We start from the raw sequence: 25,380 nt of genomic DNA on the forward strand, positions 1-25,380 counted from the left end.
ACAAGGAGGATGATAGAAAGGACCTAAGGCCTCCTGAAGGCCAGGTTCCGGTGCCTCCATCTGACAGGTGGATCTCTGTATTACTCACCCAAGAAGGTGTGCCAGATCATCGTTGCATGTTGCATGTTGCACAACCTGGCCTTGAGACACCAGGTGCTTTTTCTGCAGGAGGATGTGCCTACAGATGGTCTTGTGGCAGCGGTGGAGCCTGTGGACAGTGAGGAAGAGGAGGCAGAGGAAGAAGATGTGGACAAATGTAACAATATAATTCTGCTGTGCTTCCAGTGACACACAGGTAAGACACTGTAACTCCACTTTACATTTCAGTTATCTGTTGGACATTGTACAAGGCAGCCTCTTTCCCTATGTCTATGGCCACTGACTGTTTCCTTTGGAATCTCTATTTTCAGATCTCTGTGCCCCACTCTGACTCCTGCTATGTGTACTGCTGCCCACCAAAGGTCATCCTAAAGTATATTTCACTGTACATTTGAGTTACAATGCTTTGATAATGTTATATTGTGAATCATTTGACAGACTCCAGATTGGTATTTGTTCCAAGGGTGTTTATTTAAGTGCTCATAAATAGAGGGGGATGTGCAAGGGGCTGGGGTGATGATGGAGGAAAGTCCAGGTTAGAGTCCAGTCTCTTGGTATCACAGGTGCATTGTCCAATGGGGCATAGGAAGGGGAGTAATGGCAGTTCAAGGTGGACAGGGTGACAGAGTGGGACAGAAGGGTGAAAATCAGGAGAGTCTTATTTCCTTGGGGGGGTGGGGGGTCTGGCACTGTTATTTGGCTTCTGCCTGCATTGCAGGTTCCATTTGCAGGGTGGTTCTCCTTCTTCAGGGGGTGGGGTGCTGGTGGCCTGTTGTTCAAGTGGCGGGCCTCCTGTCCACTAGCGCCGGCAGAGGTGGAAGGCTGTTCCTTGTTTTGGCTAGTGTCAGGCGCCCATTGTTGTGCCACTGCTTTCCTCATGGTCTTGCCTATGTCAACCAGCACCCCTACAATGGTGACCAGTATGGTGTATATTTTTGTTAGGTCCTCCCTGATCCCCAGGTACTGTCCCTCCTGCAGCCGCTGGGTCTCCTGAAACTTGGCCAGTATCTGGCCCATGGTCTCCTTGGAATGATGGTATGCTCCCAGGATGTTGGAGAGTGCCTCGTGGAGAGTGGGTTCCCTGGGCCTGTCCTCCCCCTGTTGCACAGCAGTCCTCCCAGTTTCCCTGTTGTCCTGTGCCTCTGTCCCCTGAACCGTGTGCCCACTGCCACTGACCCTAGGTCCCTGATTGTCTTGGGTTTGTGGGGTTGCCTGGGGTTCCTGTAGCGGTGGACACACTGCTGATTGACGTGTCGTGGGGACAGTGGCATGGGCCCACTTGGTGAGTGCTGTGCTGTGTTTCCTGAGAGGGGAGGCTCTGTGGTGGGTTGGGACTTTGGCAGGGGAACCAACTGTCCGGAGATGGGGACTGATTCAGGCATGCAGAGCTGCTGTCATCACTATGGGCCTCCTCAGGTGGGAACTGGATGTGGCTGGCACCTCCTCTCCGGTGACATGGAGTATGGGTCCTGTGGGAATGCAAATGCATTAATAATATGTCTACGTGTGTCATCTTGTGCATTGGTGTGTTTCCCTGTATGATTGTGATTTCCCTGTCAGCTTGGCCTTGTGTGAGTGGTGATTTTGTGGGCTGTGTGATTCTTTCTACTGGGCAGGCTGTGGTGATGGGTGTCCATGCAGGTCTGTGATGGGTGTCCGTGCATTGTTGTTGCATGCAGGGCTTGATATTGGGATGGGTGGGTTTTGTTAGCAGGGGATATGTGAGGTGGTGGAGTGATGGGTGTGAGGGTAGGGTTATGAGTTTGTGATGGCATGCTGGTAGGATGGGGGGATAAAGTAGTTAAGATTTGACTTACCAAAATCCAGTCCTCCTGCTACTCCTGCGAGGCCCTCAGGATGCATGATCGCCAAGACTTGCCTCTCCCAAGTTGTTAGTTGTGGGGGAGGAGGTGGGGGGCCACCGCTAGTCCTGTGTACTGCTACCTGGTGTCTTGCTACCACGGAACGCACCTTCCCCTGTAGGTCGTTCCACCTCTTCCTAATGTCATCCCTGGTTCTTGGGTGCTGTCACACGGCATTGACCCTGTCCACCATTTTCCTTCATAGCTCCATCTTCCTTGCAATGGACGTCTGCTGCACCTGTGATCCTAATAGCTGTGGCTCTACCCGGGTGATTTCCTCCACCATGACCCTTAGCTCCTCCTCAGAAAACCTGGGGTGTCCTTGGGGTGCCATGGATGTGGTGTGAGTGATATATGTGAGGATGTGTGGGGTGATGTGTTGGGGTGTATGTTGGTGTGTGTGTAAATGGTGTATGGGTGACGGTGTTCTGTGGCTCTGATTGAGTGGGTTCTCCTGGCTTGTCTCTCTCTGCCTAATATCTATTTTTTCGCTGTAAGGAGTTGTGGGTAATGTGGGTGTGTGTTTTACAGCAGTGTGAGTGTGTGGGTGTGGTGTGTGTATGTGTGTCAGGTGTGTAGTCTGAATTGTCCAATGTGGTGTAGTTTTGTAAGTGTGTACCACCAATGGTTTACTGTGGTTGAAAGACCACCACGGTGATTCGTGGGTCGTGATACTGTGGATGTATTCCTGTTGGCGTAACGGTGTGGGTTGTGTGGCGGATTTGTGTGGGTGTCTGTATAGTGGCGGAATTCTCAGTGTGGGTCATAACACCCGTGGCGGAATCTTGCCGCGGGCATGGTATGTTGGCGGCCATCAGCGCGGCGGTAGGTGGCATTTACCGCCATGGTTGTAATGAGGGCCTAAATCTCCAATTAAAACCTTGCACCTTTGCCAAGGGACAATAACTTATTAAAACCAAGTAGATTGCATATAATTTATTGCAATTGTGTGATTAAAGGTACTTTCTTTTTCTAAAAGAGAAGCACAAGGCTGTATACTGCACTGCTCCACATCACTAAGTCAAGTTGCAGAAAGGGCTGTACTTTCCCCAGTTTGCACAGCCGTAATAGAGCGGACCCCGGGACACTACAGGCAAACAACCTCAACTGCCATAGTTGAGCACCCCGCTTACCCTATGGCCCCCGATTGAGGTCTGACACTCCCGCTAAAACAACACTCTGGGCCTGATTTAGATGTTGGCAGAGGGGAATATTGCATCACAAACATGACGGGTATCCCGTCCGTGGCAATACTGCGGACGGCATCTAAATCAGGCCCTTATTGTTCTTAAAGCTCCTCAGAGTAAAACTAAAAGAAGAGACTGCCCAAAAATTAATGTTTGACTAAGTGGCTGAGAAAGATGACAATGTATGTTTAAAACATCTCCATATTAAACCTGGCTATTAAGGACTATAATAATAAACAATTGTGTAGAAATTAAAACAGGTTATTAATTGGCTGGGTAAGGGGAGGACAATAAAATTATCTGGGGACACACAAGAAGTGTGTGTACCCTTGTTGGCAGTGCACTCCTTGTCATAACGGTATCAAATCAGACCCATTATCTCATGCACATACTGGTACTGCTATAAAATTAAAAACATTTGCCACCTGTGATAGAAAATATTGAGTGCAATATCTGATCAACTTGCAAAGTGATTTAATTTATTGTTTTTTAGTTTCGATGCAGAGTTAGAATTTGGTTCTAGGATTCTCATGGATTTCTGAGTTCTTTATTATACAATTAAGCAAAATTGTGTATGTGAATTCTATGTTATTCTCTCTTCTTGTTGAATCCATGTATTAGAAAACAAAGTAACTGTGATACATATATTTATATTATGATTAGCAGCAAAATAAGAGCATGTTACAGCTAAACATGCTTAGTTTAAAAAAATACATTGTACCAGAAAAAAGCACTCAATGTAATTGCATTAAACAAGGCTTGCAATATTTTGAAAAAGACCTGAGTGTCATTTTAATCAAAAGTTTAGAGGTGGAGTAAAAGAACAATACAGTAAATCAATGATGACATTTATCACTCATCGACAAAATGTTATTTCCAAAATATTATTGGATGCATTGTTTAAGACCCTGAGAAGAAGCGAGTTTAGAATAAGATTGAACACCACTCATTCCTTAATGTACTATCATTTTCCCAAGGTACATGTTCAAGCAGGACTTCTGATTTTCCCAACATGTAAATGACATCGTACATGCATTTGATTGTCAGATATGTTGACTGATGCTGTCATTTTGTATTTCAAATACAGAACAAAGTATTATTCTGAAGACTGCTCTAATGTGGGAAAGGTCCCAATTCAGACTAAGTATGAATCTTCATGATGGAAAAAATGCACCTTAAATAACAATCATAAGGCCACCATATTTAATTAGGTATCGTGCCATAAGTAAATTGAAGCCCTGAAAACTCATATTTAAAACTTAGGGCCTGATTTAGATATTGCCAGTAAAGAGTCCATTGCCACTTTTCGACAGATACCCTGTCTGCCGTCTTGGTGGTCCACCTGTCAGATTTAGATTTTGGTGGTCCCAAAAACTTTATCTCGCCCAAGTCCTACTGACTATGCCAAGGATTACCTTCTGCTGTGACTGTGTCATAGGAAATTGTGGCTAATGAAGGGACCCTAACCACATTGACTGCTGTGAAGATTTGGATGTGCCTTACTGCCAAAGAAAGTGTGTCAGTCAATCTTCCACTTTTGAGTTGGAGGATTGGGGGAAGGGCGTAAAAACACACCTTTGTTCCCGATTCAACTTTGTTTCTGACTGAACAACACCCTCCATCTCTGCTGCCACTGGACTATGGAGAAAACACTACCCGCCCATCGCTTGACACGAAGGTCAGGAACCCACATTGGCTGAGTACATTGGGTGCTCACTGCACATGAGCTTGGGGCCACTGCAGACATACACATGTCACAGTAATTTTCGTAAATTACTGTGACATGCATATGTCAGGGACACAAGTGGTTTAGACACACATAGGGACACATTGGTACACAACACATACACAACCTTCATTTTGGTGTCAATATTCATTGTTAAATGAATGTTAGCACCTCAATGGTGGTACATTAACACTTGCCAATTGTGTGCATGTGAACAGATTGCAAGGAGACCTGTATGTGTCATGTTGTGCTTCAAGTCATGTGTGAGATTCAGTATGTGTATGTGTATGTGAGATGCGATTGGTTGGGTTAGGTGGACGGACCTAGAGTGAGTGATGTGGCTGTCACAGTATGTGTGCCACTTGCATCTGGCATTGATGTTGTTGTTTGCTGTGTGGTGTTGCTGCGCGTCACATTCATGTGAGTGTTGTGTCTCGGTTGTTGTCGTGATGGGTGTATTTGTGATGTGTGAGTATGTTGTGTAGATGAGTGTGTAGTTGTGTTGGTTGTTGTGGTTGTGTTGTGTGTGGGTTTTCTATCAATAGTGTGTGTATGTTATGTCATGGATGTAGGTTGATGTGTGTTTGCAGCATATACTTGTGTTGTGGTGGAATGGCAATGGATAATGATGTGTTTGTGGTGTCTTTTGTCATATGTAATGCAGGGGGACACATATGACAAAGGTAGGATGTGTGTGTGTGACCTCCCTCTGTTCCACAGCCACTGCCATTGTACGATGTACATTGGGTCTTGCAATGTCATCCCTCTGTCAGCAAACAGCCACCAGGTCACAGCCTGCAGGACTGTAACATCTAGATACGACGGGTTGAACACCGCCGACTTGACAGTCTTCTGTCTGCTACTGCCGCTGTTATGCGGTAACACCACCAAGAGCTAAATCAGGCCTTGGATTGAATCAGTTCAAACAATCTTGATACGAGTGAATTTGTCTTTAATGAAAAGTGGCCTTTATTTGGATATTCTAGAAAGATGGGGAATTGTTTTTTTTTTTTAAATGTGTCTAGCATAAACTAACAGATTTTCTTGTTAACCCATACATGCAGGTTTATCCCCGGTTAAGTTGTAAGTACTGCAAAAAATTGAATGGACAAGCGTCTGCAGCTTTCCTGGCTTTCGATCAGCGATAAATTTGTAAAAAAAAAAAAAAAAAAACAATAGGGGCTAAGGGTTATTGTATTGCTCAGGAGGCCACTACCGCTTAAACTGCCAAGTGGACTCCATTGTGAGTGTACAATGCAAGGGTGCAATGCAAGGGTGCCTGCATCGCATGCAGGATTGTTTTTTGTGCACCAAAACAGCCATAGGAGGTGTATTCCTCTTTCTATATGTGCTGAAGAATAGAAAGAAAAAAGACGATAAACTAGAGATACTTCTCCTCGTTACACCTCCCCTGGGAAAGTGTAAGATTTTAGGCATCCCCAGGTTTACAAGTTCTTGTAAATCTAGGATGTGTCAAAATCCATTGGAGTTGCATGGGAACACCCATGGAATGCCTTCCCAGATAGAGTAACATTACACAGCGATTTGCGTTCTGTTGCATTATGCCAGAATTTTGGAGCCTCGCAAAGTAGCTTTGAGTGGCTTTCAAAATCGGTTTTAAGGGCAAGTAGCATGGTTCAGGAGCAACACAAATGGCCTCATAAATAGGTCCATTGTACCTACATATGTGCCATATGTATCCATTTGTACTATCTAGTTAGCTACATTATTTATGCAAAGTATATGAGCCTACGTAGATGCCTTTCAGCATTTTGCTTTTTTCTAGAACTATTTTTTTAATAATAAAATATACCAAACCTGATCTCTTAGTTTTATCAGAGTCAATTAACAACTCTTAAAAGAAACCTTTATATTCTCTGTTTACCTTTGAAAGATAATTTACCAATGTGAATAAAAATTTTGATTTTGACAATGACTGTGTCCATTTTTCAATTGCACTGAAAACAGTCCTGTGTGCATGAGGGAAAAGTGTAGTTGTCATTTGGAGGAAAATTCATTTTCATTTACTGAATAGATTGCGGAATTATGAACAATGTAAGAAAATTGCAAGTAATTAGAATGAGGTTCAAAGGTTTGATTTTACAAATGAGGAAATTAAATATGCAAATGCATTTTTATCACCAAGGTAGTTAACAGATGAAGGAGTGAAATAAGTGTGTAGTTCCTAATTCATCATTGTTTAAATGACAGCTGCAACTTCTAGCAGAAAAAAGGCGATAGTGTAAAATGTAGATGGCCATATTTTATCATCTATGTGAGATTTTTCTGCAGTAATTAAAATTACAATCATGTTCCATTGTAATTACTTTGTGATTTATATATCTGAGGAAAGGCACAGTAATAGGGCTAGAATCAAAGTTTGATGAGAAACTGTGTGATAATTCGAACCCCAAAACCCTGGGTAGAACATGTAAAAAATTAGCACTAATATGCTGTCTATGTTTTTTTATTGGCCTTGGTGTAAATGGGCAATACCTCAAAAATGTTCACTTTTGTTGTTCATTATGACTATTTTTCATTGATTATTTTTTTTTTTTTGTAGAGCATAACACAATATTGGTTGGTTCATTTGTATTTAATTGTACTTAATACTAAGGTGAGGGCATACTCTGATACATTCCTATTTAACTGGCACAAAATTATGGGGACTTTCACCTAGAGTAGCCAAGAAAGTAAGGAACCTCAGAGTCATATTCAATAATCTCAATAAATGCAAAATCAGCACATGGTTAATGTCAGTAAAATGCAACAGTTCATCCTTTAAAGAATCATCTCGCCCCGCAGGAGTAATCAAGGGCCGTATTTATACTCTGGTTGCACCGAATTTGCGTCGTTTTTTTCGACGCAAATTCGACGCTAAACTAACGCCAACTAACGCCATATTTATACTATGGCGTTAGACGCTTCGGGCGCCAAAGTGCCCGGAGTGGGCGTCATTTTTTAGCGTGAACCCCTTCCTTGCGTTAATGATATGCAAGGGAGGCGTTCCCGTCTTAAAAAATGACTCCCAGGCCTTTACGTGGTATTTATACTCCAGGGCAAAAATGACGCCCGGGAGTGGGCGTGGCCAAAAACGGCGCTTTTGCGCCGCTTTTTAACGCCTGGGTCAGGCATGGCGTTAAGGGACAAGTGGGCTCAAAATTAGCCCAGAGGTGCCCTCCCCTGCCCCCAGGGACCCCCCCCTGCCACCCTTGCCCACCCCAGGAGGACACCCAAGGACGGAGGGACCCATCCCATGGACATTAAGGTAAGTCCAGGTAATTTTTTTTTTTTGTGCGCTAACGCAGTTTAGCGTCAAAAAGTTTTGCGCCGTCTAACGCCATTCTGAAGCGCCAGGCGCCGTATTTATGGAATGGCGTTAGACGGCGCAATCAGACCGGCGCTGCCTGGTTTGCGTGGGAAAAAACCACGTAGACCAGACAGCGCCGGCGTAGGGGGAAAATGGCGCATGGGCGTCTTAAAATGGGGCAAGTCAGGTTACGTCGAAAAAATCGTCTTAACCCGACTTGCGCCATTTTTTAACGACGCCCATCCCCCATCAACATGACTCCTATCATTGTAAAGATAGGAGTCATGCCCCCTTGCCCAATGGCCATGCCCAGGGGACTTCTGTCCCCTGGGCATGGTCATTGGGCATAGTGGCATGTAGGGGGGCACAAATAAGGCCCCCCTATGCCACCAAAAAAAAATATAAAAAATAAAAAATTATACTTACCTGAACTTACCTGAATGTCCCTGGGGTGGGTCCCTCCATCCTTGGGGGTCCTCCTGGGGTGGGCAAGGGTGGCAGGGGGGGTCCCTGGGGGCATGGGAGGGCACCTGTGGGCTCATTTTGAGCCCACAGGCCCCTTAACGCCTGCCCTGAGCAGGCGTTAAAAAGTGGCGCAAATGCGCCGTTTTTTGCCACGCCAACTCCCGGGCGTCTCTTTTGCCCGGGAGTATAAATACCACGTAAAGGCCTGGGAGTCATTTTTTAGACGGGAACGCCTCCCTTGCATATCATTAACGCAAGGAAGGGGTTCACGCTAAAAAATGACGCACATTCCGGGAACTTTGGCGCTATTCGCCTCTAACGCCATAGTATAAATATGGCGTTAGTTGGCGTTAGTTTTGCGTCGAAATTGCGTAAAAAAAAACAACGCAATTTCGGCGCAAACGGAGTATAAATATGGCCCTAAACCTCCTCTGGAAGGGGCATCTGTGGGGCAGAGAGCAGGCATCTCACTGAAGTTACTGGGGGGGTGGGTCCTTGGCTTTGAGAGGGAAGATTTTGGGAGGGGTGGTTCTGGGTTTGGGAGGGGGGATTTCGGTTTGAGAGGTGTGGCTTTGGTTTCAGAGGGGTGGGTTGTGATTTGGAAGGGGTGTGTTGGGGTGTGAAAAGGGTAGAAAGGGGTTTAGGAGGAGTGAATTTATGTTTGGGAGGAGTGGTTTGGAATTTGGAAGTGGTGGGTTGGGATTCGGAAGGGACAGGGCAAAACAAGAGTCTTCCTTGGGAAAATGGGTAGGGTGGTTGGGAGGGAGTTCAGGTTAGGGGGTAGAGGGAGTGTCAGGGATTGTGTGCATGTGTTTGTTGAAGGAATGGGTGCCTGTGGGTCTAGTGTATGTGCTGTATGTTTTGCCTTGTGTTTTCTACTGATAGTTGTGTGGGTGTGGGGGCATTTGTGTTCAGTATGTGTGAGTGTGGATGTGTCTATTGTGGAGGTGTGTGTTGTTGTGCTGTCTGTGGGTGTACTGCTGCATGTGTGTGTTGTTGGGGTGTGCTGGTAGTTTGTGCAGGTATTTGTGTTGTAGTGAGTGTTCTGACTGCAGGTGTGCTGGTGGTGAGTGTGGATATCTGTGTTTTGGTGGGTGTGGTGACTGCGGATATGCTTGTGGGTGTGATGGTGGTGGGGTGTGTGGTGTCAGCATGGTTATGTGTCTGTGTTTTTCCCATGCATGGGTGTATGTGAGGGTGTGCTGCTTGTGTTTGTTCATGTAAAGGTGTGTGTGTGTGGTAGAGGGACTTTGGATGGGGAAGGGGTGGAGGTTGGGGCACAAGGTTGAGATGAGTGGGAGGTTGTGGTCATTGAGGAGGCCAGACCCTGGTATGACTGCTGTAGGCCAGACAGGGCACTGCGAATGCCATCCATCGGGGTGTTCATCCCCTGGATGGCATTCAGTAGAGCAGTCTGGCTTAAAGCAATAGTACACAAAAGATCTACAGCCTCCTCATTGAGGGCAACCAGGGACACAGGCAGATACTTGCAACAAAGGTGATGCCACCCCTTTTAGGGGTACAGCTGTGTCCAACTGGGGGGCATAAGAGGGAGGGTGGAGTTCGGAATGTGGGTGGCAGACAACGATGCAGGTGTAACAGTCACTCCAGGGTCCACCACCCTAGGGACTGGTCTTTATTGCAGGTCTCTGAACAAGAAGCTAAGTCACTGGTGGCCTCCATGCCAGACCCCTCTCCCTCCATGACATTAGGTCCCTTGATGTCTGTGGTGTCTATGGTGTCCACTGTGGCCTGGTGTCTCCCCACCAACATGGCCGCTGTCAACTTTGCCTTGCCCAGATGATGCTGTAAAGACAGAAACAATAGTTTGAGGGTATCTGTGTAAATTCAGTTTAACATGAACTCATCTCAGAAAACATTTGCTAAGTCTACGGATCACATCAGCTTCAAGGCAATCAAACTTGACTTATTTATCATCAGTATCTCATGCATGTGGGAAGAATTCCACAAACCGTCTGCTTACAGTTTAGAAATTCCCCATGCTAGGTCCCATACCATGTATGCTATTTGTCCCTAATCCACTTTTATTGGCAAATGGTTTTGACAGCATTAGTAAATAGATCAGCCTGAATACTATAGAGCAAAGACCTTTAAACATCTCCAAAAGAGACATGTTTTGGGCAGAAAATTGACTCATCAAGATTGCATCCACCAACATATATGTGATGGAACCACCGATCTGGAATTGTCATTTCAAGTATCACTTTTCTCACCATCATTGCTTTCCGATCTAGGCATAACTAAGGACACTTACATGTTAATTGGGCGATGTGTAACTCTGTCAACAATGTATACACATGCCTGTCTATTTCAATCAATACATTCTGGCATGACACATCATGTTGGTTGACACAGACTGGCACCCATGCATATTTGGGAAGGACTGAGGCTTCACGACAACCTGCTGCTTTCTACATGAAATTAACTGATTTTTGCTATTGAAGCATTTACATTCACACAGCTACATTAGCTTTGTGGCTAGATTTCTAAGAGTCAGAACCCATGGTTTGCATCACATACAGTGACAAAGGGCCTCATTGCGAGTTTAGTGGCTGGACCACCAGACTGCCATGTTGGCAGCCCTGAAAGACAGCCATGTTGGTGGTCTCACAGACTGCCATGTTACAAGTTAAACAGGCAGGTCCACTGACTGCCAACTAAAAAAGGCAGACTGAAATTGGCACAGAGGGCCGGAACTAGGCGGTCTGACCTCCAGCCCTGATGGCCCAGCGATGAACCAGCAATTGACCACTGACCGTATTATAAGTCTAAAGTTGCAGCCCTGGGCACTCATAGTGATCAGCCAATGGTGGTCAAAACCACGGCATTCCAAAATCACCAAAGTAATACGCAACTGCACATTCAATGCGTTTGAAAACAACACAGCTGACACACATTGCTGCACTCGAAAGGCCTGCAAATCACACACCACAATCCTTTACATTGTCACAGAAAGAGACATCAAGACGGAGCACATTTACAAAAATATATAGAATAGGCACCCCTTCAAATTTTCATACAACACATACCACACCCAGCACACACTGTTTCCAGTCACACACTTTTGCATTTCCCTGCTTTGGTAATACAGTGTCACCTGTTACTGTTTTTTTACCACCATGTCACCTATGAAAAGTCCTTGCTGATGAGTTAAGAGTTATGGTGGATGAAATCATATGAGTAGAGCCACAATTGTTTGGAGCACAAGTCCAGCACACTTCTCTCAGTAGGAAAATGGAAATATGAGACAGGATCATCGACAGAGTGAATGCTGTAAGCACCACCCTGTGCACACTGGAGAACATCAGGGAGAGGTTGAATGACCTCAGGGGCAAGGTCCCTTCAATGGTCTCCAGGCACCAGCTGCTGGCCAAGAAGACTGGTGGTGGCACTCCCACTCCTCCCTTACAAGTAACTTCCTGGGAGGAAAATGTTTTGATCATCCTGCATCCTGAGGGCTTGGCAGGAATAACTGAGGGAGTGGAGTCTGATGAGTTACACCAATATAAATGTCACCTAAATGCTATGTCATGCATGCTCACAGCTCACCTGCTGGCACCTTTACTATCACCCCACTCACCAGCCCAGTCTCCTCCTGTCCAAAGACCACTGTCTGGCAAATCACAATTGTAGTAGAAACATCTGGTAGAACAACATCTATGTATAGTATGTGTAGTACAGGGACTGACAGTACTACAGCTCCCAGCAGGCACTGTTATATTGACTCCTTAGACCAGCACAGTGTTCTCTTCTCCAAATACTCCTGTTTGTGAATTCACCATTGTAGTGTACACACCTGGGAGGGTAACATTTGTATAGTGTGTGTAGTACAGTGGCTGACAGGACTGTAACTCCCTGCAGGAATTGTTCCTCCAACTTCAACCACCTGACTCGTGTTTTTCCCTCTACAAACACCTGTGTTTCTACTCCTGACTGACCTTAACTCACCTGGGAGGAAACCATTGGATAGTGTATATTATACAGGGAGTTACGTGACTGCAACTCACAGGAGGCTCTCTACCTGTCACTCAAACATCAGTCCAGTGTCCTCTTCTCCAAACACCTATGGTAGGGAAATCACACATGAAGTGTACCTACCTGGCGGGATTACATTTACCAAGTGCATGAAGTAGAGGGAGTAACATGACTGCTAAGTCCAGGAGACTCAGTCTCCCCAACTACAAACACATGCCCAGTGTTCTCATGCCCAAATACCCCATGTCTTAATTCACAAATGAAGTGTACTCACCTGGGAGGATTACTTTTGTATACTGTGTTTAGTACAGTGGTGACATGAGTGCAACTCCAAGGAAGCGTTTTGTCTGCTACTCTAAACACCAGTCCAGTGTCCACCTGTCCAAAGACTCCTGCCTGGCATCTCACATTTGTAGTAGACTCACGTAGGAGGATAACATCAGTGTACAGTGTGTGTAGTATAGGGACTGACAGGACTGCTAAGGCCAGAAGAGCCTGTGTATGCAGTGTATGTAATTCAAACCACCAGCCCAGTGTACAATTGTCCAAATACCCCTGCTTGGTCAGTTCCAATTCAGGTTTACTCACCCGAGAGGATAACATTTGTATAGTGTATGTTGTACAGGGACTGACAGGACTGCTAAGGCCAGGAGGGCCTGTATATGTAATTACAACCACCATCTTACTGTTCAGTTGTCCAAACACCCCTGTTTTTGTCAGTCCCAATCGAAGTTTAGTCATCTAGGAAGATAACATTTGCATAGTGTCTGTGGTGCCAGGACTACTGACACGACTGCTAAGGCGAGGAGGGTGTGTGTATATAATTCCAACCACCAGCCCAGTATACAGTTGTCCAAATTCCCCTGTTTGGTTAGTCCCAATTGAAGTTTGCTCACCTGGGAGGATAACATTTGTATAGTGTTTGTAGTGCAGGGAATGACAGGACTGCTAAGGTCAGGAGGGCCTGTATACATAATTCGAACCACTAGCTCAGTGTACAATTGTCCACATACCCCTGTTTCGTCAGTCTGAATTGAAGTTTATTCACCTGGGAGGTTAATGTGAATAGTGTGTGCAGTACAGAGAAGTAATGGACTGTAAGTCTTAGCAGGCACTGTTGCCTGTAACTACAAACACCAGACCAGTGGTCACTTGTCCAAATACATCTGTCAGTCAACTCTTAATGGAAATATGTTCACTAGGGAGGATAACATTGATCAAGTGTGTGTACTAGAGTGAGTTACATAACTGCAACTACCAGCATGGACTGTATCTGTAACTACGAACATCAGCACAGTATTCTCTTCTCAAAACACCACTAGATAGCAATTCCCAAATGCAGTTCACTCGCCTGGGCATATAACATTTGTCTACTGTTGGGAACTAGAGGGAGTGTCCTTAATGCCAAGCCCAATGGGTCCTGTTTTGCTAACTACAATCACCAGCCCAGTGTCAACTTGTTCCAGTGTATATGTAAGAGAAACCTCAAAAGAAGTTTACTCACCTGGGAAGATAACATTTGGATAGTGTTGGGAAGTAGAGGAAGTGACCTGAATACAACTCACAGGAAGCACTGTTTAAGTGACTCCAAATAGCAGAACAGTGATTACTCATCCAAAAACACTTGCCTGATCACTCCCAAGTGACATGTACTCACCCTGGAGGACCAAAATACAGATCATGCTCAACTCAGAGATTTGGCTGGCCACCTAGCTCTATCTCAAACTGCTAAGCCAAGATGAAACTATTGAGGATATGAAGGACAGCACAACAAGTGTGCAACATAAATGATCAACAAGGCCTCAAGATGCCTAACCAGATTGGTATCGGCTGTAGATAGATTCACAATGCCCTGACCACATGATGTCTCCGATTACTTATACAAAAGACTCCTGAGTCTGCCTGCGTAACAACCAACCAGGCCTCACAATGGGGAAAGCCGCATCCTGCCCAGCCAATGTTTGCCTGCACTGGTAGCAAGATGTCATTCTCTATCCATCCTTCCAAACACCTAAATTCAGTAGCTGCTTGAAGTCAATGAAATTGGTATGTTTCACAAATGTCAGGTCAATGGAAGCAACACCATGGGTATGTGTTATGATAGGATAACATGCAAATCAACTAACTACAAGGTCTTTGCTAAATGTCACCGTCAAGTTTTGGAGGTAGATGTCACAATACAACCAGTAACATTGTACCTTTCACATCAACAGGTAGAGCTGCCACTGGTGACACAGAACCCACAGAAGAGGCACCCATTGCTCCCATGGATGAAGCCCTCAGTGACGACAACACTCATGTACATCTTGATGTGGAGGAGTGTTCTGGACCATCTGGGAAACTTGGTCAGACACCAACAGTGATCGTCAGTATGCCCACATCAAGATGTCCCAGCCCAGTTGCTCAAACCTCACAGGCAGTCATTTGTCCCCCAACCTGTGTCCCTTGGATAGTGGCAACCATTGTGTGCCCCCAGTCCAGGGTCCTGAGTGGCATCACTATACTTTGGACAATGATGGTCCTGGAACCAGTAATAGGGGGCACCCTCTGGCAAGGGCACAGGCCCATGTGGGTAGGGTGTGTGGGAGGGATGCTGTGGGCCAATGGTCTGTGGGCACAGGGGATGTCCCTGGCCAGGACACCATCAGCCAAGTCTTGGGGTTTATCAAGAGTCCCAAGGAGTGCTGGGCCAGGTAGTTGACGAATTCCAGGAGGTCAAAGAGCTGCAAAGGGACATGCATAAGGAAATGCTTCAAAATTGGGAGGCCACAAATACCAATGTGTCCTCCCTAACAGGGGTGTTCTGGGAGATTAGCAGTACCCTGATCAGGGATCATGACCAACACCATACCCCTTCCTTTGGCCCAGCAACACCAGGCCCTTCATCAGCAGTGTCAACCACTGGAAGGGAGGCCCTCTCAAGGGAAGAACCCGCAACAGACACCATTGCCTCTGTGGCATCAGATGCCCTCCCCTCTCTACAAGGGGGGACATCCAGATAAGAATACAGGAGCTGCGATGGAAAGGCACCCAGCACTACCAGCAAGTGACCTCTTCCTAAATTAACTCCTTTGTGTGCCTCATAATCACTCGGTTGACTGTCCTTCAACAGCCGTCCATTTCCATTGGGAGGACTACTCTGGACTTCAAATGCTCTGGCATTTAATACAATGATTTCATCAACCATTACTGAATCCCTCACTGTTATGTTCCGTTATGTCTCTTATTTTCATCCTATGTACTTATGCACCATAAATACCACCTATCACAAAGTTTGTGTCTGCTTGCTTCTGAGTCAGTTATTGCTATGTAGAGATTTAAGATCATATGAAGCAAATAAGGAAGATACAAGATAGTAGTTCAAGGAGGGATGTATACCAGGTACACTCTCATGTTAAGGACTACTAATAACAAACAGAAATACATTGATACAAGTGTCTGGTCACACCAAACATTTTATTTTACTGTAATGTCTGAGCTGTCAAAGTCAAGAATGGCTTACTTGCATTGTGTCAAGGTAAATATTCCAAGGTACAGTCTCCCAGCCCAGAGAAGGAAGGGGCTTGTCAGATAGTGGCCTGTAGAATAGGCAAACCGGAAAGTGAATGGTGTCACCAGCTTGAGACTTATCAAATACCACAGCAAAGCTTTCCAATACTACATAAACCAAGGTACAGACGGAGGGCAGGACAACAGTCCTTGATCACAGGTCCATCAAACTCCAATGACCATGCATCTGGTGGTATGACACAAACATATAGCAGTGTTGTGGCACAGGCACTGTGGTCTGCAATGAGGAAACACATCTACAGTTACATACAGATCAAACAAGAAGAGTGTTTAGCCTAAGTGAACGGTGTATGTCTGCCTTGCTCTTGATGACAACATATTTCATGCCCATATATTCACACATGTGATGCAATTGGCCCAACACAGCACCAAAAAACAAATACATTGTGCACTTCAGACCATCTACCCAAACACTGGCCAGGCTGCCTTGGAACAGGTCTCATACACCCCAAATCTGTTTCCTACATTACCTGGAACAGTCCATGTCCACTTCACCTGTGAGAACAGCATCAGATATCTGCCAATGTCACAGCTCTGAAATGCCCACATGGGAGTGTCACAGTGAAGGTACCTGGACAAAGAAAAGACAAGGAGTATAGATTTAATAACATGCCTACAACACAAATCACACAGCAAGCATCTGGAAATGAGGTTACATTGCAATAAGATTTGCACAAACAAAGCAGCTACATCAAGGTAGGGATATGTCAAAGGCTAACTTTTCAAGTACCCTTTGGATGAATGTTGGATATCATTAGCTCCTCATTTTCTTTCTAATGCAGGCTACTCCACACATTCTGACAACTACAGTTCATTGCACAGTCGCAGTCATTACATCACATGACATACTTAGAGTCATGAAAAGTAGTTATTGATGAGATCTTCTCACAAGCCAGCTCCTTCCACTTCACCACTGTCATCCTCACTTGGCATTTCAGAAGGCAAGCCCAGTGGCACTGTAGGCTCCCCCTCAAGACTTCTCCTCTGGGATATATGGAATATTCCTTCACAGGGCAATGTTGTGGAGCATGCAGCAGGCCACAATAATCTTAAACACTTTAGGGGATGAGAGACCTCCTCCTCCCTCAGGTCAATGAGTTTAGTCCTTTGCCAGTAGATACACCCCTTTCGTCCTTTCCTTGTTGCTCCCAGCTGTAGTAGTTTTAGCTCCATGGAATGACTGAGCTTGTAAGATTGATTTTGTACATGTTCTACTTATTGACTGGTACCAACGCGTCCATTTTATGCCTGGGTTTTCAATGTGCAGGAATTTTGATTCATTTTAGAGGCGATGGGTAATTTCTGTTTGGTGCGTCATTTTCCCAAAATCTTGTAAATAAGGATTTGTCAGTTCTGTGTTGGTTTTTGAGTAGGAACACCTACTTGCATCTTATTAGCTTAACCTGAAGCAACCAGTTGATTTGCACTATTAAAATGATGCACACGGTAGAAAATTGCTGTATTCATGGGAATGTGCCTCTTTGTAAATATGGAGTAGTGACTGAGCCTCTGATGCGTCAAACAAAATGAAGCAAGCTCCTTGCAAATATGGGCGCTTGTCTCCATAGAAAAAGCGTTTTTTTACTTGTCTATATCTTTGGTGCCAGTTGATCAGTTGGTGCACACGTCAACTGCTGTCTGTAAAGTTATGGGGTGATCTGCCAAACGAGGGACGAGAAAACGGGGGGTCCCAAAAAAGCTTTTTCTCCATTCATTTTCCCACAGGGATTTTGAACATCGATAGCCCCCGAACCACTGAATGGAATTTCACCGAATGCGACACCAAGGTAGCTCTTGATCCAGAAAGCAACTTTTTTGTAATTTGCTGTAAATCTGTTCAGTAGTTTTAGAGATATTAAAGGTAAACCAAATTTATACATATAGCGATTTGTGAACCATCCCAATCTCATGCTGAGATCTGATTGGCAACTAACACTTCAACAAGGAAGTGTTGGCAGCCATCTTGGGACTCAGCTTCAGCCAAATCCCCAAAAAAGGAACAAAAAAGAAAAGGAGCTAGGGTAGAGTCAGCATGACTCCTTAGTGCTGGTGCTGGAGTCCCTGAGGCTCCCCTCCCCCACCGAGCGAAAAAAAAGCATTTTTTTAAATATTTTTGGCAGGCGTTCAAAAAACAAGCGCAGGCTCCAGCACTTGCTTTAACTGCAGCCTCCAGGTGGGCCATATTCAGAGGGCATTTATATTTGAATGTTGGGAGAGCCCACAGTCCCCCAGCAGCATCAGGGACCACCATCTCTCCGGGGCTCTAATCTACTTAAATGCAAGGGGCTAACTGGCCCCTGGCAGCCCTGATAGCCCACCTCCCCAGGGCACTTATTACAAATTACATTTTTGGGGGGAGCTGTCTGCCCCCCCCCACAGGTCCTGGGACTGCCACCTCCCCGGGGCACTCATTATAAATCAAATGCAGGGGGCATCCAGCACCCCGCAGCCCCAGGGACTGCCATCTCCCAGGGCACATATTCAAATCAAATGTGGGAAGGCGCTCAGCTCCCCTACAGCCCATGGGACCACCACCTTCCCAGGGCACACATTATATTTCAATGAGGAGTGGCCGCACTACCCCCCACACACACAGCCCTGGGGACCACCACTCAGGGCTTCCTTCTATTTCAATGCTAAATTTTAATGCTGTCTAATGACGAATCCTAATGCCATGCTTGCACCATATTTACAAAACGGTGCTATATGGCATTAGGATTGGTGCAGCGTACAAAACAAAATATGGTAGCCTGTGCACTGAATCATAAACAAAAATGATGCTAGGGCTGCAAAAGTGATGGTAGCCTGATTTGTGGCACGTAGTCTGATGCTAGCTAGCCTAGTGTCACTATTGCTCCAATACGTTTTAAAGAAACACCTGTAAAATGCCACTTCATACAAAACTACAACAGGAGACCCTGCAGAAATGGAGAACCCTGAAGACCAGACACCCCAGGACAATCCCAATAGCCCAAGTACAAGCCAGGATGTCCAGACAGACTCCCTGGAAAAGGAGAAGAGGAAGTGCCGGTTCAGTTAGGAGGGGAACAACATCTTAATCCGTGAGATGACGTAGCATCAACAACAGCTATTTGTCGCCTCCAAATTGGCGTTAGGGAGGTAACAGCCCATATGGCAATCCATAGTGCACAAAGCCAACAGTGTGGCAGAGGTCAAGAGGACAGTCATTGACTATAAGAAGCACTGGCATGATTGTAAGTCAGAACAAAGGAGAAACTAGCTAGCAACTACAAGGCAGCATTGCATTGGTGGAAGTCCAGCACCCCAGGAGGAGCTAGATGACCTGGAGGAGATGGTGGCAGGTGTCATCCCCGAGGAATTGGTGACCGGAGTCCAAGGACATGAAAGTGCAGCATATGAGGAACAACAAAAATCACTGGGTGAGTCACAGTGGGCGGCAATTGTTATGCTATTAATTGTGTTTGACCAATGACTTTGTTTTTCACCACTGCACAGATTAGTTGCTCAATGTTCACCAGTAGCACATTACATGTTGTATTCAGTTTAGCTGCCTATTGGCTTTAACGTGGCATTAGACATTACATTTGGTATTTAGGTTAGCTGCCTATTGGCTTTAACATGGCATCAGACATTACATTTGGTATTTAGGTCAGCTGCCTATTGGCTTTAACATGGCACTATACATTACATTCTGTATTTAGGTTAGCTGCCTATTGGCTTTAACGTGGAGTTAGACATTGCCGTTGAGACATTGCAGATGAGCTGTTTTTTTCCAAGCTGTGTTTTTTCACATGGTTGACCAAGCTGTGTTTTTTAAATTGAATTCACGCGAACCCAAACGTGATAAGAGAGTGTATATTTGGTGTTTTCCTTTCTGCTCAGCCTTGGGAAGAGGAGGGGCCTAGGAGATGTGGCCAGTCTCCAATGGCTTGTTTTTATTTCCCGAGTCTGAGAGGAAGGGGCACGTTTTTGGAACGATGGCCCTGGGAAGCAGCGAAGAGAGATCTTTCAGGACTTCGGGCAGGAGTGGATGTCAGCTGCCTGTCTCCCATTTGGGTGGAAAGTCTCTTTCTCGCAGTTGAACCAGAGTCATCAACTTGAAGCTAGGAGAAGGATGACAAGCAGTGATAGGCCCTACGGTGATGCAATTTTGACTTTTATTCTTTGCTTTGAAGTTATGCTATAATATAATAACATGTATTTGCTGTGTACATTGCAACTGAGAAGTACTTTGATATATTTAGCTTTCATTGCTGCAACTACTTTTAAACGTGTGCTTCCAACCTACTAATCTCGTCTTTCAGGAACCTCGTGGAGAAGTAATAATAATAATAAATGTCTTCTTTAAACAAAGAAGTGCATTCCAGAGAAGTTTTGTAAGCTCGGTCATAAGATAAGAGAAGGAAAGCAAAACATTTTGGCGTTAGTCGGCAGTCTGGGAGTCGAATTAGAGATTGGAAGTGCACTATTTAAAAGTGTAATTGTTTTTGTTGTTTAGAGAATTAAAGAAGCACGGCAGACCATGTTTGAAAATGCATGTGAAGATAAACTGCCTGATGGTGCTGTGAGAAACATATTTTCTTGTTTATCAGGACTTTGTGAGTCTTGGGATGAGTGCTTTGATAAAGCAAAAGTGTTTTCATATTTAGAAAATGTGCCTTTTGAAAGAAATGATGTTCCTTTTGTTCTTGACAGAAGGGTTTGGATACTTTTGTCTGCTTACAGAAAAATGCATGAGAGATACAGGCAATTAGAACATGAAAATAAGAATTTACATGAGCAAATTAGCCAGAACAAATTATTGCAAGATAATGCTGAAATCTATCAAGCTGTTTTAGAAGAATCTGGCTTTTCCCATTCCAGTAATGAGAAGGTTGAAAAAGGTGGGGGCCAGTCTGAGCCTCTTGAGAAGAGCGTAGCGCAGAGCAGCCCACAGTTTTTGGCAGTTGAAGTGCATTCCTTAACAGATTACACTGAGAACAAACTTAAGAATGTTATTTTCAGACCGCTTTTGCAAAGTACGATGTTTAAAATTAATTCAGACAAGGCAGCAGTACTGTCGCAAAATGTGCAGTTTCTGGGAATTCAGTGGAATCCAGAAAATAGACAGATGTTGTCACAAGTAAAACAAAAGATTTTAGAGTTTCTTACTATTTGCACTAGGCAAGAGACACCGAGTTTCATGAGCTTGTTTGATTTTTGGAAACAGTATAGCCCTCATCTAATTGAAATCGTAACACTTCTGTACAAAGTAACTAGGAAGAAACACGAGCAGCTGCGCGCTATTGATTTGGCAAATGAAATAATTCAGACTTTAGATTTGTGTGGAGTGCAAGAGGGAAACACTGATTTACATGTAAATCAGGAACAGGGGAGGACAAGAGTTCCCCTGGAACTTTGGATTAAGCTTTTGACTTGTTATTGGGCTCTAGTGAATACTGAGCAAATTACATTAAATGATAATGTGATTCTGAAACCTGAAATATCAAGCATGCAGTGGGTGATGAGTTCACCTAAATCTCAAATTATAGGACAGGCACAAGAGGGATGTATCATACACTGGATCTGGTACATGCAAGACAGGGTGGCTAGAGTCACTGCAGCCCTACATGAACAGGTGTCACAATCCCCTGTACAGGATGAGGAGAAGGTGCAGAAGGTACCACAGGCAAGAGAGTCACTAGTAAAATTGAGTGCACCATTTGAATTCTTGTCCCCTGAGGATAAAAAGCATGTTTGTTTGACTAATGATTCATTGAAATGCATGAGTATTAAAAGACATTGGAAAGCAGTGTCATACAATTCAATTCTTGAAACGTTGTTGTCTACCACAGGAGAAGGAAAAAGCAACCAATATGCAAAGTTTTACGGTGTGTGTCAGACTTTAAAGCAAGATCTGCTTGAGACGTGTCATTTTTACACTGATTCTGGGTTCAATGCCAATGGTTTAGCCATTTGGTTTTCCACATGGCTTGTACATAACTGGTTCAATTCCCTTGCAGATGTTAAAGAGAAAAATTCTGAGACAGAAGTGTCCACACAGAATTCTGACTTAGTGGGGATGGCTAAGTGGATGCACCAGAAATGTGGACATCTGGGAGAAAAAGTCACTTACAGTTGGGCAGAGATTAGAGAGATGCACATTCCCCTACATTAGATATAATCTTTGATTTCGCAATGTCCTATTTGTCAGCACGCACAACAGAGATCTGTCCCACAAACAGTCAAAGATCACTTGGGGAGAGGAAAGTTACCAGGACATATATGACAAATTGATCAGGTTTTAGGGGGAGTGATTGCTGCAGATTGCAGGATGCAGCACACATAGAAAGAGGAAAACACCTTTTGTAATTGTTTTTGTGCAGGAAGGTGCCCCTCACTGCACACAAGCATCCTCAAAGTGCAGGCATCTTGCACCATGGTGCAAAGCTATCTGCATTGGCACTAAGCAGCAATGTGTGCACCAGTGCAGAGGGAGAGGAAGGAAATATGCTATATCTTATAGATATGGCACCGTTCTGACCTTTCACGGTGATGCAGGGCGGTGCAGCAAGGTACTTTTCTGTGATGCCTTGCACCACCTGCCATGTAAATGTCATGCCCTGCCACATATATGAGGAAATTATGCAGTGTAGCACCTTCAACCAGCTTCCTGCGCTGCACTGTCATTTAGAAAGTGCAGGGATATGTTCCCTGTACTTTCCTCAGCAATGGCACACAAACTGCTACTAGCTCCAATGTAGGCATCCTTGCACCATGTAGCTACTCGGTCTCACATCAGCCTATGCACACTAATCTAGGATGTAAATCCTCAGAATGGAATGGCTGTGTCACAGGACGAACAACTCACATGAGGGGGGGCAGGTGTGGGCAATGGGAGGCATACACAAATAGGTACATGGCAAGAGACATGTCTATCGTACCCTGCATGAAACTAAATTGCACCTAGCTGACATGGCAGGCAGGGGAGTGCACACAGGTGTCAGCAGCCATCGAAGTCACCACAGGAGCTCATCACAAATGATCAATTGGAGGGTGGGTGATGCGAGAAATGCACAACGTTGGACCATGTGTGTACAAACTAATGATTATATATGAGCATGGTGGAACACTGCTACTGCTCTGCGTAGTCGGTGCTAACTCTTCATGGCAAAATGACATTTAGTTTGACCAATGAATCTTAACATGCTGGGGAGGTAGGAGTGGACATGTGTACTGCATCTTACCTACACAAATACACATGCACCACTGGGTATGACTGGGCAACACCTGTGGCACACCTGGGAAGGTATGGTAGAAACAAGCCCTTTGGGGGACTACAACCTACATGTCATGTGGGCTGGGAGAGCAGTGGAACATGCCAGGAAGGAGTACGATGCAACAGTGTCTCATGGTGACACATGTACAATTTGGAGGATTTCAAACAAGGATTTGAGAAAGGTATGCCAAGAAACACCTAACCACACAAATCCTGGGACCTATGGAGGAGCTCAGGCTAAGGTGACTGGGTCCGCTGATGTGGGATTTAGATGTAGGGAGTTGCAACCAATCACAACACCTCTACAATGTTGGGTGAGGCACCAACAGTTGCTGTCTAAAACAAATTATCACCACTGGATATGGATGTCCATAATTGACCTGTTGTAGGCATATGAGACTGAATATATGAGTTGGGTATGATCACTGTGTGACACTTACCTATGTACCAGGAATCAAAAGGAGGTCTGAACACATGCAATGACTTGGCCCTGAGTCATAATATGTGTGACACTCTGCAGATAGACAATGCTTATCAGGATGTCTTGGGTGACTGTAAGTGAGCCAAACTACACACGGTGCCTGTGACAAGAATCCATTAGCAATCTAAACTTTGAGAAACTGTGCATCAGTACCCATGTCCAACAGGTGTGCTACACCTCACTGTCCAACTCAGAGCCCCATGTATGAGGAAAAGAAGCAACGTGGTGCTGCACCCCAACTTGCCATGCTGCATTGTACCATTTTGAAAGTGCAGGAATTAGTTGTATTTCCCAAAATGCAACACACATATGTACTTTCTCCGTAATGGTCTACTCACTGCTTCCTAGCACCAAAACAGGCACCCTTGCACCATGGTGTAGGGGGGTCTGTGTTGCAGGGATGAGTGCTTATTCGCTGAAATGGACACTTTCTTGAACCTGAACAATCATGAATGTCATCTTCCACTTTCCATGTGTTCTGCAGAATGCAGCAAACATTGAAATGGGGAAAAATGGGGACTAAAATGTCAAATCTCTACGTTGCACCACTGCAATGTCAACCCCAAGGTTGCAGAGGAATCTGACACATCTCCAGATATCCAAATCTGGGAATGTGTCACATTCCTTTGCATTCCTTGGGTGCTGCGGAGGAACACCCACAGTAACACCCAAGGCACTTATCCTTTATGTTGTGTAATGCATGAAAGGGGTACAGAATTACAGGGCCATGACAAGTTACACAAGTTGGAGTGGAGTGGTCTTGTAAATTAGGGGTCTGCACACTGTGCCACTGAAGCATCAAAGTCTGACACTCCAGTTGCACAGTGTGCTGCTAGGGCCCTGAAATGAGGCCTGGAAAGTGCTATCTTGGAAACCTTGCTCATAAACCTGATCACTCATGTCAACATCTAGCAGAGCTTAACATTAACTTACCCCCATTTCATTGCAGAGGATTACACCATACCTCCTGGCCAGATGCCTTTCCTGGACTTTTCTTTGTGGATGACCAGCAGAAAACCACTAATCCGGATGCCCTCTAAAAAATCCTGGGTGCCATACGGACACCATTTCTGGTCACAGGGAGGCTAGACAGCAATGAGGGCTCTCTGCATGAACCACCCAACACCCAACATAAAACACTTGCTAGCTCAACCATAGCCCTGGACTCCCATGGCCCATAACATACATTAAATAAAAATAGGGGTAGGAGTCCAGCTGGAGCAGGCAGATACAGTGTAGGTGGGGATGGAGAGTGTGGTTGGTATCCAAGAAGCAGTCCTGAGGTGCCTCAGTCCAAATGAGGACAACTTGTTATCCTTAGGAAGCACTAACTCTCCGCTTCCTGGCATCCAGCAGTCCATGGCTGACATTGGTGGTGTCATGAGGCTGAGGCACGAGCAAATGCCCATCCCAAGTGCCACCAGTGACCTTGCTAACAGGCTGG

This window comes from Pleurodeles waltl, chromosome 10 (assembly GCF_031143425.1).
Source record: "Pleurodeles waltl isolate 20211129_DDA chromosome 10, aPleWal1.hap1.20221129, whole genome shotgun sequence".
NCBI lineage: Eukaryota > Metazoa > Chordata > Amphibia > Caudata > Salamandridae > Pleurodeles > Pleurodeles waltl.